This window comes from Perognathus longimembris, chromosome 17 (assembly GCF_023159225.1).
Source record: "Perognathus longimembris pacificus isolate PPM17 chromosome 17, ASM2315922v1, whole genome shotgun sequence".
NCBI classification, from domain to species: domain Eukaryota; kingdom Metazoa; phylum Chordata; class Mammalia; order Rodentia; family Heteromyidae; genus Perognathus; species Perognathus longimembris.
The window spans coordinates 39,290,316-39,308,641 of record NC_063177.1 but is presented as its reverse complement, the minus strand read 5'-3'; the positions used below and the strand labels follow the sequence as shown (position 1 = coordinate 39,308,641).

At 41.9% G+C, this 18,326-nt stretch overlaps 1 protein-coding gene across 3 annotated transcripts in view; it reads left to right on the top strand.

The window, feature by feature from the left end:
* Window positions 1-18,326, top strand: part of Stat5b (signal transducer and activator of transcription 5B) — a 69,114-nt gene that overhangs the window by 6,990 nt on the left and 43,798 nt on the right. The gene's annotated exons all lie outside the window — the stretch shown is intronic.

Below are 18,326 nucleotides of genomic sequence, written 5' to 3'. Positions count from 1 at the left end.
AAAAATAATTATCATTTTAGGCTATAACATGGTGCCCTAGGGCCTGGTTTATCTGGATAGACAATCCAATTATATATATATATATAATGTATATACATTATATATAATGTATAATATATATAATTACATATATATACACACACACATATAATTATTTTGGCATCTTTCAAGATGTGAATGGAAAATTAATTAGAAACTATCTCAAATTATGCCCAAACCCAGAGTTTGGGAAAATGTCCCAAAGCCTGCTAGCCTAAAGATAATAAAAACAATACCTAATACTGTTTCCTTTCAGTGTGCCAAACAGACACTGTTCCCACCTCTTGCCCTGTTTTATGGTCCTCCAAGGAGTGGGTATTATTCCTGGTTAAAAATTAAGAAATGGCCACAGAGAAGTGAAGTAACTTGTCCAAGGTCACGCTGCTGGCCATGGCAGGGCTGGCTTCACAGCCTGGTGGGGCCGTTTCCCAGAGCGAGGCTGTACCCTTAACCACTGCCCTGGGAGAGCTCGTGGGCAGCTGTAGCCTTGTAATGAGCTGTGTTGCTTTCCTTAAGGCTTCTGTTTTTTCTATTCCACAGAAGAGCTGAAGGCTGTCTCCTTTACCTCCACATACAAACAGAAAGACCACTGGGGCTCATGATGGATTCAGTTCATGTGACAGGCCCATCTCAGTGGAGAACTCAAGTATCCAGTGCATTGTATTTACGACTTTATTTTGAAGAGACTTAGGACCCTATTCTTGTTTGACTGAAGCTTTTATAAGAGCTATTAGGATTTCTGATTTTCAGAATTTTGCTTATCTAGGCAACATTTTAAGGCCGCCAAATGAATTACTTTGTGCCTAGAGCTAGGCAAAGGCTATTAGATGGACATGGTGGCTACGCCTGTAATCCTAGCTACTCAGGAGGCTGAGATCTGAGGCTCATGGTTTGAAGCCAGCCCGTGCAGAAAAGTCTGTGAGAGTCTTATCTCCAATCAGCTACTAAAAAGCTGGAAGTAGAGCTGTGACTGACATGGTAGAGCAACAGCCAATCATGAGCAAAAAACTTAGGGATAGTGCCCAGGCCCTGAGTTTATGCCCCATGACCACACACACACACACCACACTATTAGAAATTAGTTTCAGAGGGTATTTATTAGCATGTATAATTCTTTTCTCAGCATTTTGCTCTAGGGGCCGATTTTGAAGTTAAGTCTTAAAGACAAAATTCACAACACTAAAGGGTAGTGATTGGCATTGGAGAGATGAAGTCATGGTCAAGAAAAACATTAATTCCTTGTACACAGAGCATACATAAACACTTGTTCAAACAAACAGAGGATGTTCTCTTCCAGGATTGTCTAACTGTCACCTTTGACCAGGGTTGAATTTTCTCTGAATGTTGACAGAAGTTACAATGTCAGTGGAAAAAGCTTTATGTGAGGTATCTATAGCTCAGAATTTCCCTATGTTTGTGTCAGTGAGATCCTATAGCTAAAGCAGTTTTTTGTTTTTTCCTATGTCTAATGAGATTTTGAAGCCCTCAGTGGGGTTTTCCAGCCCCTTAGGTGAGGGTAAAATAGAAAGTTTGTGAAAAACTACTTACACTGTTTAAAATGCAGAGCCTGTAGCGGATAGCAGTTTGAAAAAGAGTAAGATTTTTAAAGTCCTTCCTGGGTCAAGTGTTTGAAATAAGCTATGGTCACAAATGTCCTGGTAGCATGTAAAAAAGAAACTTAGGCACTGAATGTGTTAAAGTACTGATCATTAGATATAATTGGCCTTATAAGGTGCCATTTTACTAGGTATCTGTAGTTTTAGATAGCCAAAATGTAATGCTAATTTTATTTCTTGCTTTTGTTGATTGTTTCTGAAGTCTTTTGCATTTTTATGCCAGTACTGGGGCTTGAACTTATAGCCTCGAGCTCTCGCTTCGCTTTTTCACTCAGGCAGCTCTACCACTTAAGCCATGCTTCTACTTCTGGATTTTTTTTTCTGGTTAATTGAACCTAAGAGTCTCATGGGTTTGTCATCCATGCTTGCTTTAAGCTATGATTCTCAGATCTCAACCTCCTGAGTTGCTAGTATATAGGCATGAGCCACCAGCACCCAACTTTTTTTTAGTCTTTTTTTTTGCAGGGGGGGGGGTTGGGGGCTACTGGGTGTTAAACCCAAGGTCTTGAATATGCCAGGAGGGATCTGTTATTGACCCCTTCCCAGGCCCTTGTGGTCTTTTAGTTTTTGTTGGTGTGTGCCTGTCCTGGGACTTGAACCAATAGCCTAGGCAAATCTGTCAGCTTTTTTGCTCTCGGCTAGTGCTCTACCACTTGAGCTCCACTTTCAGCCTTTTGCTGGTTAATTGGAAATAAGAGTCTCACTTACTTTCCTGTCTGGGCTGGCTTGGAACCTTGATCCTCAGATCTCAGCCTCCTGAGTAGCTAGGATTACAAGTGTGAACCACTGTTATTTTTTCCTGTAGCAATATATAGCTCTTTACTAAATGAAACAGTTCCTTCTGTGAATTAGTGTTTTAGGACTTTGTTTCTAGTAGAAAGCAAAGAGGAATTGTGGTGATAACTGGTCACAGGGCATCTTATCCCAAAGGGATATAACAACATAGTGGGATATAACACAAATAGTCCCTCCTTTTAAATTGTTTAGTTATTGTTTCAGTTATAACTTGTAAACTCTGAATGTACTTCTGTCTTCAAGATGACTTTATCTCAAAGTGAATTTAAATAACAAGTAAAACTAGTAATTTGATTGTAATGGGCTTAGAGATTGACCTCCTCCCTTAACTGTTGACAATATCAAAACAAAATAGAAAACATTGGCTTCCTGAATGACATGACTAAATTTACATTGCTGAGTTGGTGATGCACACGAGCCCTTGATTTTGCAATACCAGAGCAAAGCACATAATTCTCAAGGCATTGATGCTGAAGTAAGAGCCTACTACTCTAAGCATGCACTTAAATTTTGTCCTAACAATATGACATTCGGGGCTGGGAATGTGGCTTAGCAGTAGAGTGCTTGCCTAGCTTGCATCAAGCCCTGGGTTTAATTCCTCAGCACCACATATACAGAAAAAGCTGAAAGTGGCGCCGTGGCTCAAGAGGTAGAGAGCCAGCCTTGAGTAAAAAGAAGCCAGGGACAGTGCTCAGGCCCTGAGTCCAAGCCTTAGGACTGGCAAAAAAAAAAAAAAAAAAAAAAAAAAAAGACATCCTCAGAATTTGTGGTTTTGAATTTCTCTTCCCAAATATGAAGAGGTTTTGGTTTGGATACCACTTAGCTCTGTGTTCCAGTTATGTTGGTAAATTTGAACAGGACAAGTAGCTTTTGTGAAAACAAATCATGAGTGCTGAGAATAGGCCTTAGTGGTAGAGTGCTTGCCTACCATGCATGAAGCCCTGGGTTTGATTCCTCAGTTACACATAAATAAGAAAAAATTGGAAGTGAGGCTGTGGCTCAAGTGGTAGAGTGCTAGCCTTGAGCAAAAAGAAGCTAGGGACAGTGCTCAGGTCCTGAGATCAAGCCCCATAACCAAACCAGGGGAAAAAAAGAAAAGATATGCCTAAAATGCCAGACACCAAAGGTAAATGACAAAGAAAAAATATTTCCTCATTTTTAACAAGTTATTTTAAGAAGTTACATTTTAACATGAATATAATTTACAGAAATAGTAAGTTTCCAACAATAGGAACATGAACAAAAGAAGAAAATGACCAATAATCTTGCAAAATGATGTGCAATTATACTTGAAATCAAGAAATGAAAAAAAAAAAGCAAGCAAACAAGAAAAGCCAAAAGTGAAGCTGTAGCTCAACTAATAGAGCCACCTCTGCCTTTAGTGCTAGATGAGGGTTTCTAAGAAGTAAAGCTGTATGCTGGGCCCAGGTAGCTCATGCCTGTCATCCTAGTTACTCAAAAGGCTAAGATCTGAGGATCAAAAAGTTTGAGGCTGGGCTGGGAATATGGCCTAGTGGTAAAGTGCTTGCCTCATATACATGAAGCCCTGGGTTCGATTCCTCAGCACCACATATATAGAAAAAGCCGGAAGTGGCGCTGTGGCTCAAGTGGTAGAGTATTAGCTTTGAGCAGCTCCAGGGCCCTGAGTTCAAGCTTCAGAACCAAAAAAAAAAAAAAAAAAAAAGAATTACATTAAAACATCCTAAGTGTACTTAGTATTTTCAGAGTTCAAATCAACAGCTTTAGCGCTGAGTTATTTCCTATTCCTGTTGGAATGCTCTATATTTTATATAGAACTGATAAATCATACTGTTTAATAAATGTAATAAAGACATCATTTTACCTGTGTATATTCTACTGTGTTACCATTCATTTCATATTGAAGATATATGTAGTATTTATGTTTTTTTAAGTCTTGATGAAAATGGTCTAGTTTATTTTTGTTTTTTAAAAATTAATTTACTTGTAAATAGTCAATAAATATTGTATGCAAATCCGTAACTGTTGGCAATGTAATCTGGGAAGAAGAGATAAATAAAGTTTATTTCCTGTAAAAAAATTAATTTACTATATTGTTATTATAGAGGTGATGTACCAAGGGATTACAATTGCATGAGTCAGGTAATGAGTACTTTTCCTTTCACACGGTGTTACCCATTCCCTCCCTCTCTCCCAGCCCCTCCCTCCCGTATCCACCCACAAGTTGTATAGTTCACTTTCATCAATGTCCAGTGAGCTCCACGGCTGCACTTCTTCATCCCTTTTCTCTCAGTTCTGTGCCCTCCCACCTCCAAAAGATACACACTTGAATACACCATACGTAAGGTAAAGTAGACAGAATCATCCAAAACTAAAAAAAGAAACCTCTTGTTTCCAGAGCTTGGAGTTCGTCTCAGTATGTATATTATTTTATATAAATAGGAAGAGGGACTTAGTTATTGCGCCTTTGGGTTTCTCTCCTAAGAGTATCCTCTTTGCAACCCTCAACATTGTATTCTTAGGATACTTTTTTTTTTTTAATATTTGTTTTTATACAGCTTTCATGTTTGTCACTATCAAAGCTGCCAAGCTTACTGGCTGCTTTTTCTTGTAATTCCATTAGTCAGACGAATGATTTCTCTAGGTGTTTATTTTGGGGCTCACTTGGGAATCTCCCTCTTGCAAAATACTTTCTCTTGGGTCTGTGTCATTGCTAACACTAGAGATTGTTTTCCGCTTTAATTAAATCTAAGTTAAATCATTCTTTTGTAACTAGCATTAGTGTTGAAAAGCATTTGAACATCTTAGGGAGTTTAAAGAGAAGGTTTGAGACTAAATTACAAGTTGGTGTTGTAGAAGAATTTTGGAGCACAGCCTTAGTAGGTCTTATCACGGTGGAAGCAAACACAATTTCAACCTTTTAAGCACAGAAGATCAATTTAGTGCGTATAAAATATAATTAAAAGCCTACCATAACTTGTGTTATGCCTTATAATTTATTGTAATGAAATTTTCAATACTAGAATTTTATTTTAATCTAGTTTAGACCTAAAACATAAAGAAATCCCATTAGTTCCACAAGGTGCCTTTTAAACCTAACTCCTTAAGTAGTTAATTAAAATATACAAGGACAAATAAATATTTTTATGTATTAAAGATAAAACTGCAGCTGTACGTCTATGTAAATAAGCCCTTCTGTTGACTTTTGTGTGTCACTTCTTCCCTGCTCCACCACCTGAACATGTGATAATCCCCAAATCTCAGATTCTTTGAGTAGCTAGGATTATGGGTGTGGACTGCTACAAACATTTTTTTTCTTTACAAAAACATTTTTTTCATATACTATAAGGACTCAGGTTAATGCCCCTAACAGCAACAGCTAGCTGTCCACTAACAAAGGTAACAGAGCTGAGAGATTTGGAGAAGTGATAATAAATCCAAATTTGCCAGGCACAGTGGCTCATGCCTCAGTAGCTATAATCTTAGTTACTGAGGAAGCTGAGATCTGAGGATCACAGTTCAAAGCCATCCCAGGCAGAATAGATTACTAGGAATGCTACTTCAATTAACCACTAAAAAGCCGGAACTGGAGATGTGGCTCAAGTGATAGAGTGCCAATCCTGAGCAAAAAAGCTAAGGGACAGCAGCCAGCCTGACTTCAAGTCCCCAGTACTAGTTTGCAAGTACACACACACACACACACACACACACACACACACACACACACCCCAAAAATTAATTCAAAACAAACCTCAAATTTAGTCTTGTTATCTGGGAAATCAATAAATATCAATATCCTTCAACATTTTAAAGATCAGTATTCCTGGGCCTAAGGATAGAACTATTAGCCTTGAGTTTGATCTCTAGCACTGAAAGATCTGTATTCTGGGCTGGGAATATGGCCTAGTGGCAGAGTGCTTGCTTCGCATACATGAAGCTTTGGGTTCGATTCCTCAGCACCACATATATAGAAAAGGTTAGAAGTGGCACTGTGGCTCAAGTGGTAGAGTGCTAGCCTTGAGCAAAAAGAAGCCAGGGACAGTGCTCAGGCCCTGAGTCCCAAGCCCCAGGACTGCCCCTCCCCCCAAAAAAGAGATGTATTCCATTGTATAGCCCCACCATTGATAGATTATGATCAATATATAACAATTGCTATTCAGATGGCTTCCAGTTTTTCACTTTTGTAAATAACATTTTTGGGGAGGGAAGACTTAAGCTGAGTAGGGCTCCCCCTCCCCCCCCCCCCCCATTTTTTTATGTGCCAGCACTCAGGGCCTGAGTGCTGTTCCTGAGCTTTTATAAAGCTCAAGGCTAACACTGTACCACTTTGAGCCATAGCACCACTTCCAGTTTCCTGGAGGTTCATTGTATATAAGAGTCTCACAGACTTCCTGCTCAAGCTGGTTTTGAACTGTGATCCTCAGATCTCAGCCTCCTGAGTAGCTAGGATGACAGGGCTGAGCCACCAGTGCCTAGTTCTTTTTAGCTATCCGTTTTTTGTTTTTGTTTTTTTTTCCCCTTGTGCCAGTGCTGGGGCTGGGCCTGGGAGCTGTCCTTGAGCTTCCCTTGCTCTTCCTCCCCACTCCTTCAAGGCTAGAACTCTCACTTGAGCCACAGCTCTACTTCTGGCTTTTTGGTAGTTCCGTGGAGATAAGAGTCTCAGAGACTTTCCTGTCCAGACTGAGATTGAACTGTGATCCTCAGATCTCAGCCTCCTAAGAAGGTAGGATTACAGGTGTGAACCACTGGTGCCTGGCTAGCTCTTTTTTTTTCTTTCCTTTTCCTTTTTCTTTTTTTAAAGCTATTTTTAAGTAGCAACTTAATACTATATCATATTGCTTACATCATTTACCACACATCTCTCATCCCATAGACATCTGCCTCTCTTATTTCATCCCAAGAAGGGTGAGTACAGTACCATAAGCAACTAAGAGAGAGTGAGTGGGATACTATATTCATGTAACATTTACAGTTGTGTATTGTTTTAATTTTTCTAGTTAATTATTGTTGGTTATCATGTGCTGTACCAAATTTGTTAATTAACCTTAATTATAGGCATATGTATACAGGACAAAACAGAGTAATACATTCCAGAGTTAAAGCACTGAGATTCAGACATCCACAGGCAGTGTTGGAATGTATCTTCTGAAGATAGGAAGGGACTACCATGAAGTGGCACACAGTCTGTCTCCTGCCTTATGACATCTACCTTATAGATGGAAAATACCTGTAGAGTCTCTTTGTTTTGTGGGACCTGAGGCCACTGTTCTCTAAAGATAAACAGAAGCTACTCTTACCTGAAGGACACCCCTCAGACCCCCGTCCCAAAGCAGTCATGCACAGGTGCCTGCTCTGGTTTAGAACCCACTGCCCCATTGCACCCAGCTACCAGGGGTCCCCCTCATTTCCCAGAAGAACTTGATCTTCAGGTGGAGGGGGATTGGTCCTGGGGAACAACTGGGAGAGGGATTCATGTGTTATTTCTGGTATCCCTGGCTAGAAGTTCTGATATGTTTTCCTTCATAAATACTGTAATGGGTAATTAGGTTTTGTCAGATTGTAGAGTGAACAGGGCTCACCAAGGACTCCCCTAGGAATTTTTCATCTCTTTATAGTGTTTCTGTAGGAAGATGCTGTTCCAAACCATGTGTGATCCAAACAATATCTGTGCAAATGCATTTTAGTGTATGGTTCCATTTGTATGGAGACTGAGGACAGAGTGAAGGAAGAGGAAAGGGATTTTCTGATGTTTTAATTACAGAAAGGTGTGGGGCCTGAATATTGGACTTGGTGTACCAGTTTGAACTCTAGTCTCTTGTTACCTACATGACCTTGCTCATACTGGTATAACTAGCAGTCAGGTCATTTATAAGCTGGAGACATAGCTCAGTGGTAGATCATGTGCCTACCATAGGCAAGGTACTGGGTTCAGTCCCTTACAAAAAGTAAAAGAAACAAAAAAGAACATACTCCTGTCACTCCTTGTGCGTGTGTGTGATCACTTTTTTTGTTACTTTTGTTTTCTTTCAGATTATGTATGTATATTGACATTGTTTTTCTTTGGGTTGTTATGATTAGTTTTTTTTTTAAGCCAAGTTTGCTCGGAAACAAAAAGAATCAAATTCATCTTTTTGATCTTAGCTGCTACTTCATGCTTATGTAATATATAAAGTTGGTGCTTGAAATTTGAGATGTTGTTGCAGATGAAATTTTTTCCTTTCAAAAGAGATTCTCCTTTGGGCTGGGGATATAGCCTAGTGGCAAGAGTGCCTGCCTCGGATACACGAGGCCCTAGGTTCGATTCCCCAGCACCACATATACAGAAAACGGCCAGAAGCGGCGCTGTGGCTCAAGTGGCAGAGTGCTAGCCTTGAACGGGAAGAAGCCAGGGACAGTGCTCAGGCCCTGAGTCCAAGGCCCAGGACTGGCCAAAAAAAAAAAAAAAAAAAAAAGAGATTCTCCCACCTGGTGTTGCTTTAGTCTTAGGGAGAGGAGTGAAGGAACCTTTGAAGAAATAGGATTTCTGTGTTGCTTCCAGTATTGTTTGTCTCACATGTAAACCAGATTAGTTGGCCTTTAAAATGTTAATAAAATAAATGTCAGCCTTAGAGGCTCTATTTATTTTAGTAAAATGGGCAAAGCAGGCTCATTGTAACATTTTAAACATCCTGATGCAGTTTATATAAGATTTAATTTAGATACAAGATAGATAGTGTAAGTTATGTGTTCATAAAAATGAAGGATAGAGCTGGGTGCTGGTGGCTCATACCTATAATCCTAGCTACTCAAGAGCCTGAGGTTTGAAGATCAAAGTTAAAATCCAGCCCTAGCAGAAAAGTCCCTGTGATACTCTTTTTTTTTTAAACCAGTCCTGGGGCTTGAACTCCGGGCCTGAGCACTGTCCCTGGCTTCTGTTTGCCCAAGGCTAGCACTCTACCACTTGAGCCACAGCGCCACTTCTGGCCATTTTCTATATATGTGGTACTGGGAATTGAACCCAAGGTTTCATGTGTATGAGGCAAGCACTCTACCACTAGGCCACATTCCCAGCCCCCTATGAGACTCTTATCTCCAATTAACCCTCAAAAGCCAGAAGTGACACTGTGGTTCCAGTGGTAGAACGCTTAGCCTTGAGCACACAGAAGCTTAGGGACAGCATCCAGGCCCTGAGCTCAAGCCCCACAATAGACCAAAAAAAAAAAGGGACAGTTTCTAATATTCTTTCTCTTCCAAATGTGATGACTTATTTTAGAATATTTAAAACATTTCCCTAAAGATGAAACTTTATATAAAAGTTGTTTTGCAGCTTGGTGCTGGTGGCTCAGGTGTGTGTGTGTAATCCTAGCTACTCAGGGGATTGTGAGCTGAAGATCACAAGTGGAATCCAGGCCAGATAAGAAAGTCCATGAGACTCTTACCTCCAATAAACTACCAGAGAGCCAGAAGTGGAGTGGTAGAGTGCTAGCCTTGAACAAAAACCCCAGGATGGGCTACTGACTCCATAAAAGTGTTATCGAATTGAGAAACCGGGTGGTCATTTTTAGTATTTCAGAACATTTTCATTACACCTAGCCTTTCACTATGGTATTTGTTATGTTGGTAGCATCTGACCTATATTTTATTCTATGGGGGGGAAAATGGAAGAAATTAAACATTTGCTCAAGCTGCCTGTCACCTAGTATGGCTGTTCATTTAGGGGTAGGAGCTCCAATCCCATTTTGAATTTTAATTTTAACTCTGTGCTCTGTTTCTTAGTGCCTTGTGCATTGAACTGCAGATGATCTTTGAAAGGCAGAGGATTGGATTTGATTATGGAAAGTTACCCTGAGTCTAAAAACATCGTGGAAAGAAGCTGGGCTAATCCACCCTGTGGGATCTTTGGTTGACCCTTGTTTTATGGGGCTTTAGCTCCCTAAAGATGATCAGCTTTCACCTGGAATGGACAGATGTCCTGATTTTTGTCAAGAATGGCTTTCATATAGCCAAGGCTTCACAAAAGCCAGTAATCCCTCTATTAATAATCTGACATTGTCAAAGTACTTCTAAAACTCCTCTTCAGATATTGGTTTGAATGCACAGACGGTGGATGTTTACGTGGAAAGTCAGACAGTATTCTCTTTCCGCCAGCAGAAATAAAGAGAAGAAATAAAAAAGAGGAACTTAATGAAGTTATAATCAAAGCGTTTATGTAAATCTCAAAATATTTAATATTAGATGTTACAATCTAAGTTCCTTGCAGCCATGTTATTGCTGTAGTCTCCATACCCGGAACAGAGCCTGGCATGTAGTAAGTGCTCAGCAAACACTGTCTCTGTGTGAGGCTTGATGTGATCCCGCTTGTTCGTGGCAGGCAACTATTTGTCTCTGATAACAAACATTCCTTGGTCCCATATATTTCTTCTGTCACTGTGGGGACAAGAGAAGAGATGGAAAGCCAATAGCTCTTTGTTTCCTTGGGATTTCAGTTAAAGATGGAAGAAATACTAGGGGGGGGAAATGACCCTTCATTTTTGAAATTGTGAAGTTACATACAATGAAATGTACCACCACCACCACCACCACCACCACCATCATCATCATCATCATCATCATCATCATCATCATCATCATCATCCCAGTGCTGGGGATTGAATCAGGGCCTTGAGCATGCTGGGCAAGTGCCCCATTTTAACCATTGTTAATGATATAGTTCAGTGTTGTGCCCACCATCCACAACAGAATTAAACAGTCATGATTCATTTGCCTCTTCCTCATCCCCTGGCAACCTGCATTCTACTTTCCATCTCCATGACTTTGGCTACTCTAAATATCTGTTGCAAGTGGTGTCTGAATACTTTATGCCCCTTTATGTCTGGCTCCTTCCTCCCTCCCTCCCTCCCTCCCTCCCTCCCTCCTTCCCTCCCTTCCTCCCTCCTTCCCTCCCTTCCTCCCTCCCTCCCTTCCTCCCTCCCTCCCTCCCTCCCTTCCTTCCTTTTTTTTTTTGGCCAGTCCTGGGGCTTGGACTCAGGGCCTGAGCACTGTCCCTGGCTTCTTTTTGCTCAAGGCTAGCACTCTGCCACTTGAGCCACAGTGTCACTTCTGTATGTGGTGCTGGGGAATTGAACCCAGGGCCTTATGTATATGAGGCAAGCACTTTTGCCACTAGGCCATATCCCCAGCCTTCCTTCCTTTTTTTTTTTGGTCCTGGGCCTTGGACTGAGCACTGTCCCTGACTTCTTCCCGCTCAAGGCTAGCACTCCGCCACTTGAGCCACAGCGCCGCTTCTGGCCGTTTTCTGTATATGTGGTGCTGGGGAATCGAACCTAGGGCCTCGTGTATCCGAGGCAGACACTCTTGTCACTAGGCTATATCCCCAGCCCCCCTTCCTTCCTTTTTAACATGACCCTTTTCTTGGAGACGTGACAATTTTCCCCCCTCTGGTTTACTTTGTTTTTGCTTTGTTCCTATCTATTGCTATTCCTCACCAGTGGTACACACACAGAAAATATTCAACAATGTGCTGCATACCACTAGGGGGGTATTAAAGCTCTGAAAATGTGATTCCTCATCAGTATGTCTGCAGGCTTATCCACTCCGAGTCTTGCCGGCAAGCCTGTGCTGATAGTAATAATGGAGATTAGTCTTTCTTCATGCTTCCTAAACCAAATTGTTCTCCTCCTTTATAGCCTGATTAAGAACTGAGAAATTACCAGTACACCACTGTAATTGTTTATACAGATATTTAGACATTTTCTACATGGGGGACCTCAGCTACAAAAGAGATTTTGATTGCAGCTCTCTTAAGAAATTATATATGGGGCTGGGAATGTGGCTTCGTGGTAGAGTGCTTGCTTAGCATGCATGTAACTCTGGGTTCGATTCCTCAGTACCACATAAACAGAAAAAGCTGGAAGTGGTGCTGTGGCTCACGTAGAAGAGCACTAGCCTTGAGCACAGAGAGGCTCAGGAACAGAGCCTGGGCTCTGAGTTCAAGCCCCAGGACTGGAAAAAAAAATTATATACGTATACTCCTTTTTCTCTTTTCTCAATTCCTGTTATACTACCTTTCCTTCTTCCCTTTCTTTCCCCCTTCCTCCTTTCCTTTTCCTTTTACCTACCCTCCCTTGTCTAACCTCTTCCTCTCTTTCCTTTCTTTTTTTGCTTTATTTTTCATTCTCTCTTTTCTGAGTAATTGGTACAGAGACAACCTGATCCCTGAATCCAAATAGAAGTTAAATGAGCCAGGCACCAGTGGCTCATGCCTGTAATCTTACTCAGGAGGCTGAGATCTGAGGGTCATGGTTTGGAGCCAGCCTGGGCAGAAAAGACCTTGTACAAGACTCTTATCTTCAATTTGCTACTCAAAAAACTGGAAGTGATGCTGTGGCTCAAAGTGGTAGAGCATTAGCCTGGAGCACAAAGAGGCTCAGGGACAGTGCCCAGGCCCTGAGTTCAAAATCTACAACCAACCAAATAAATAAGAAGTTAAATGATCACAGCTTTCTAGCAGTTCACCTGGAAGGGCAGAGAAAAACAGAACTAAGAGCACTAAAATTAAGGCAGAAGTAACTGCACATATTTTTCTTTTCTTTGTGTCAGTTGTGGGACTTGAACTCTGGGCCCGGACATTGTCCCTGTGCTCTTCAGCTCAAGGCTAGCAGCACTCTACCACTTGAGCCACAGCACCACTTCTGGTTTCCTGGTGTTTCATTGGAGATAAGGATCTCATGGCCTTTCCTGCCCAGGCTGGATTTGAACCGCCATCCTCAGATTGCAGCCTCTTCAGTAGCTAGGATTACAGGCATGAGCCACCGGATGTCTGGCTCACAGATTTTTCTTGAAGGACAGAAACTAGCTTGTTGAAGAAGAGAAATGTGCTTAACTGATTGGCAGAAACTAGAAGAGAGAAGAAGAGCCTTGAAAAGTGACTTGAAAAGCAATCTGTAGCAGTCAGGATCCTGGGATCTTAAACAGAACATTAGACATAGAGCTAGTGATTCTTTTCTCATTCTCCTGCTCATTTACATCCAGCAGGTGAAATGACACTTTTCTTCACTGCATTTGCTTTTCAACCTGTAAAACAGAAGGTCAGCAATTAGATTTAGAACAGTCAGAGTTGGAGTCAAAGCTATAAGAATACAATTTTTCTTTTTTTTTTTTTTGCCAGTCCTGGTGCTTGAACTCAGGGCCTGAGCACTGTCCCTGACTTCTTTTTGCTCAAGGCTAGCACTCTGCCAACTTGAGCCACAACACCGCTCCTGGCCTTTTCTGTGTATGTGGTGCTAAGGAATTGAACCTAGGGCACTCTTGCCACTAGGCCATATTCGCAACTCTCCCACCTCCCAGTTTTTTTTAATCCAAGTTCTGAAAAAAATTTTTTTTGTTATTATTAAGATTCCCTGCCTACAAGTTGCACAGTTCATTTTTTTTTTTTTTTTTTGGCCAGTCCTGGGCCTTGGACTCAGGGCCTGAGCACTGTCCCTGGCTTCTTCCCGCTCAAGGCTAGCACTCTGCCACTTGAGCCACAGCGCCGCTTCTGGCCGTTTTCTGTATATGTGGTGCTGGGGAATCGAACCTAGGGCCTCGTGTATCCGAGGCAGGCATTCTTGCCACTAGGCTATATCCCCAGCCCCAGCACAGTTCATTTTTTAACATAGTGTTTACTGAGTACCGTAACTATAAAATCCAGTGTTAAAATGCAGATGTTAATGTGTCAGAGCCTCATGCTTACAAGACAGGCAGTCTACCATTTGAACCATGTCTCCAGTCCTTTTTGCTTTAGACTATTTTTTTACATTGAGTCTTGCATTCTTGCCCAGGCCAGTGTGGACTGAGACTCTTATTTACACCTCCCACGTAGCTGGAAAGGCAGACATGAGCCACCAACACTTACCTTCCTCGTTGAGATGGAGTTCTCACTAACTTTGCTCAAGTTGGCCTTGAACCATGATCCTCTCGATTTTTACCTCCCAAGCTTCTGAGATTATAGGCATAAGCTTCCACAATGATACTGGGGATTGGATCTAGAGCACTTGTTAGACCAGTACTCTAGCCAGTACTCTTATCACTTGAGTCATGTCCTCAGTCCCAGAGTCAGAGGCTTTAACAATGAAAAACCATCCAACACCAAGATTGGCTCCTCTTGTGGTTCAAAGCCAGCCCAGATAGGAAAATCCATGAGATTCCTATCGCCACTTAATTACCAAAGAGCCAGAAGTGGAGCTGTGGCTCAAGCAGAGCTCTAGCCTTGAGTACAAAAGCTCAGGGACAGTGGCCAAGCCCTGAGTTCAAGCTGTAGGATCAGCATGAAACAAAACAAAAACTAAACAAAAAAAATCTCACATTGACTCCTCATGGAAAGGTAGAATTCACTTGGGAGAGTAACAGAAAGACAGCATGCCTGTGTGCATCTGATCATACAAAATAATATTTACCAAAATGAATGCCAGGAAATGGAAACAAGAGGTTTTCTTTTATTTCTTTTTTTTTTTTTGCTGTTTTTGTTTTGTTCTATATGTTTGTTTTTATGTCTTTGGAAGTGTAAAGGGAGGTATAGAAATTGAGGGGACAGAGGGTAGGTGAAAAAAAGAAAAGAAAATAGAAACAGGCACAGGTGGCTCTCACCTGTAATCCTGGCTACTCAAGACTCTTAACTCCAATTAGTCACCAGAAAACCAGAAGTGGTGCTGTGGCTCAAAGTGGTAGAGCCCTGCTAGTCTTGAGCAAAAGAGTTCAAGAACAGAGCCCAGGCCCCAAGTTCAAGCCCCTTGGCCAACAGAAAAAAAGAAAGGTAGAAGTCAGTAATGTCTGTATCATGGCATTTCCATACCTGTCAGGATGCTATGCTGAGAGAATCTTCTAGTTCTTCCTGTTTAAACAGGAGTTGGCATCTATAGCCAGTATTGCCCTGCCCTGACTTTCCCCAAATTTAGATTGCCTGTACTTACATAGTTCACTGATCACAAATAGATCCTCGCATTTCCCTATCCCTTGTCACAGGACCCTCTTGCAGTTCAATATGCTTTTGTTGGCACTCACTCTGGTTTTCTTTAGAGAAGCAGCTGCTAATTAGTGACAGCTTTTGAGTAAGCAGCTTGTCATTTTTGGCAGGGATAGGGGGACATCCATGGAAAGTCAAGATGGTATTTTCATTCTAAATTTACTTTGCCACATTTGAAAATACATCTTGAATGAAACAGAGTCTGAAACTAAAGGTGGCTGTATTTATCGACATACCATCTTGAGTTGGCATTCTGTCCTGCAGTTGAAGAACTCTTGGGAGATAGAAAAGAAAATAAACCAAGTTTTTGTATGTATCAGTCCTGAGTCATCCTTCTAACGTTCTACTCTGGAGGTAGAGCCTCATCATCTTGTTTTGGCACAATAATAAATCCTTCAGGGTGGCATTTAGTGGCACACATGGTAACCGAGGGAGCGGGTTGTTGATAAATGATGTGCTTTCCATTTATACTCCATTTCTTTCTGAAGACATAATTAAAGGAAACAGTTTTGTCTGCCTGGAGACGAGGCTTTCTTTGGAAGTTCAGCTTGTATCTGCATCGTCATATTTCATGTAATTCTTCTCTTTGGAATTGCTGCAACGAGGTGCTAGCGCTACTTCACAAACTTGTCATGATGTTTATGGATGGTACAATGTGCGAATAGACTTACCTTGATTAACCTCCATGATGAGTCAAAACCTCCATTAGTTGTGATCAAATGTGATTCACTCTCATTATTCCTGTAAAAAAGATTCAAGTTAATGACCGCCATGGTGTTCAAAATAACATAAGGAAGGAAATAATTGACCTACCATCTAGTTCCCCCTATTTAGGTTCTTTTTTTTTTTTGTCACATGCAAGTCCATCAAAATTGTCTTTAACAAACAATTAGTGAATACCTACCATATACCAAATGTGAAATCAAAGTGAAGGCAGTGTGGTTCTCACTGTGGGATGGCATACAGTCTGTTAGTTGAGCATCAAATGATTGCTTTGGTATCCTCATCCCGATTTCTCCTTGACACACACACTACACACGCTATAACCTCCAGAAGCTGTCTTCCGGGTGTGCATCTCTGTCACCTGGCTTGGAGAACCCACAGAGTCGCCCAGCACTCAATTGGTAGTTAGTGTACACTGACTATAGTACATGGACACTTCTGCAACTTTCATATTGATGTTCGTGAATGTCCACAGGGATTTATTGTTCATACCTCCTGCAGATAAGGTGTTCATCCCTTTCGCTTCCTGTGTGCTTCAGCCTTAGATAAATTGAGCCTGGATTACTGTCACCATCCCATCATAACTGTCTCCTGGAATATTTCACATATCATGTGAATGATATTGTCCCTTTCTGAGAGAGTTTTTCTGCCATTAGAAAACCACAGTTTAGGAATGATCAATATTGGAGACAGATAATAATGTAACTACTGAAAACCCAACAAGGAATGTGACAAGTATCACCTACCTGCTGCTTACAGGAAATAGCACATTGCTCATTCTGACCACACGTGGCCAGGATTCTAGGTTTTTGGCCTTATTGGAAAAATCACCCACCCCTGGGACAGTTCTGATCCTCCTCCTCCTCCTCCTCCTCCTCCTCCTCCTCCTCCTCCTCCTCCTCCTCCTCCTCCTCCTCCTCCTCCTCCTCCTCCTCCTCCTCCCCCTCCTCCCCCTCCTCCCCCTCCTCCCCTTCCTCCCCCTCCTCCTCCTCCTCCTCCTCTCTCCCTCCTCCTCCTCCTCCTCCTCCTCCTCCTCCTCCTCCTCCTCCTCCTCCTCCTCCTCTCTCCTCCTCCTCCTCCTCCCTCCCCCCCTTTATAATCTCAAACTTTTAGCCAACTTCTTTTTTTTGCCAGTCTTGGCTCTTGGACTCAGGACCTGAGCACTGTCCCTGGCTTCTTTTTGTTCAAGGCTAGCACTCTACCTCTTGAGCCACAGCACCACTTCTGGCCTTTTCTGTTTATGTGGTGCTGAGGAATTGAACCTAGGCAAGCACTCTACCGCTAAGCCACATTCCCAGCCCCTTAGCCAACTTCTAATGGATGTAGAAGAGTGAAGGCAAATCACCAAACCCTCCATGGCTCCCATTGGTTGTGTTGGAAGACTTGTCATCCTGGTTCTTGCAACACTTTGGGGAGGGCATATCATGTGAAATATTTTGTTTTGGATTGTAAGGTAAGCTTTTGTATTTGAGAGTTGTACTTGGTGATGTTTCACTTAGTAGCTTTTGTCATAGTCTTCAGCTGTAGGTACACTGTCAGGGAAAAGGCATTTGGCTAGGTGAGGGTTTCTAAGTAAAGCTGTAAACTGGGCACCAGCGGCTTATAATCCTTGTAATCCTAGCTACTCAGGAGGCTGAGATCTGAGGATCAGAGTTTGAAGTCAACCTGGGCAGGAAAATCTGTGAGACTCAATCTCCAATTAACCACCAAAAAAAGCCAGAAGTGGAGCTGTGACTCAAGTAGTAGAGCATTAGCTTTGAGCAAAAAACCTGAGAGACAATTCCTAGGCCCTGAGTTCAAGCCCAAGGTCTGGTGTGCGGATGCGCGCACGCGCGCATGCACACACACACACAGCTATGTGCCTGATGCAAGTAGATCTCCCCCCGTGAGTCACCAGTCCCTTTACTTCCCTGCTGCAGGACTTGAGGCCCATTGTAGCATAGGGAAGATACTAGCATTGCCTTGAGAGGCCTCAGCAAGGACATCTATAAAGTGCACACAACCATGTATGACCTATGACAATAACTCCTTCCTTCTGAACTCTCACTCCTGTTCCTCTGCCCACAGTACTAAAGCTTTCTTCTCATCTCTGTTGCTAATCCCTTTGGTACTGTGTAAGGTTTGGCAGTTAAGCACAGGAAACACTTGGAAACTTAAGTCATTTAATTTGTGTCCAACCATGAAACAGTTTCTAA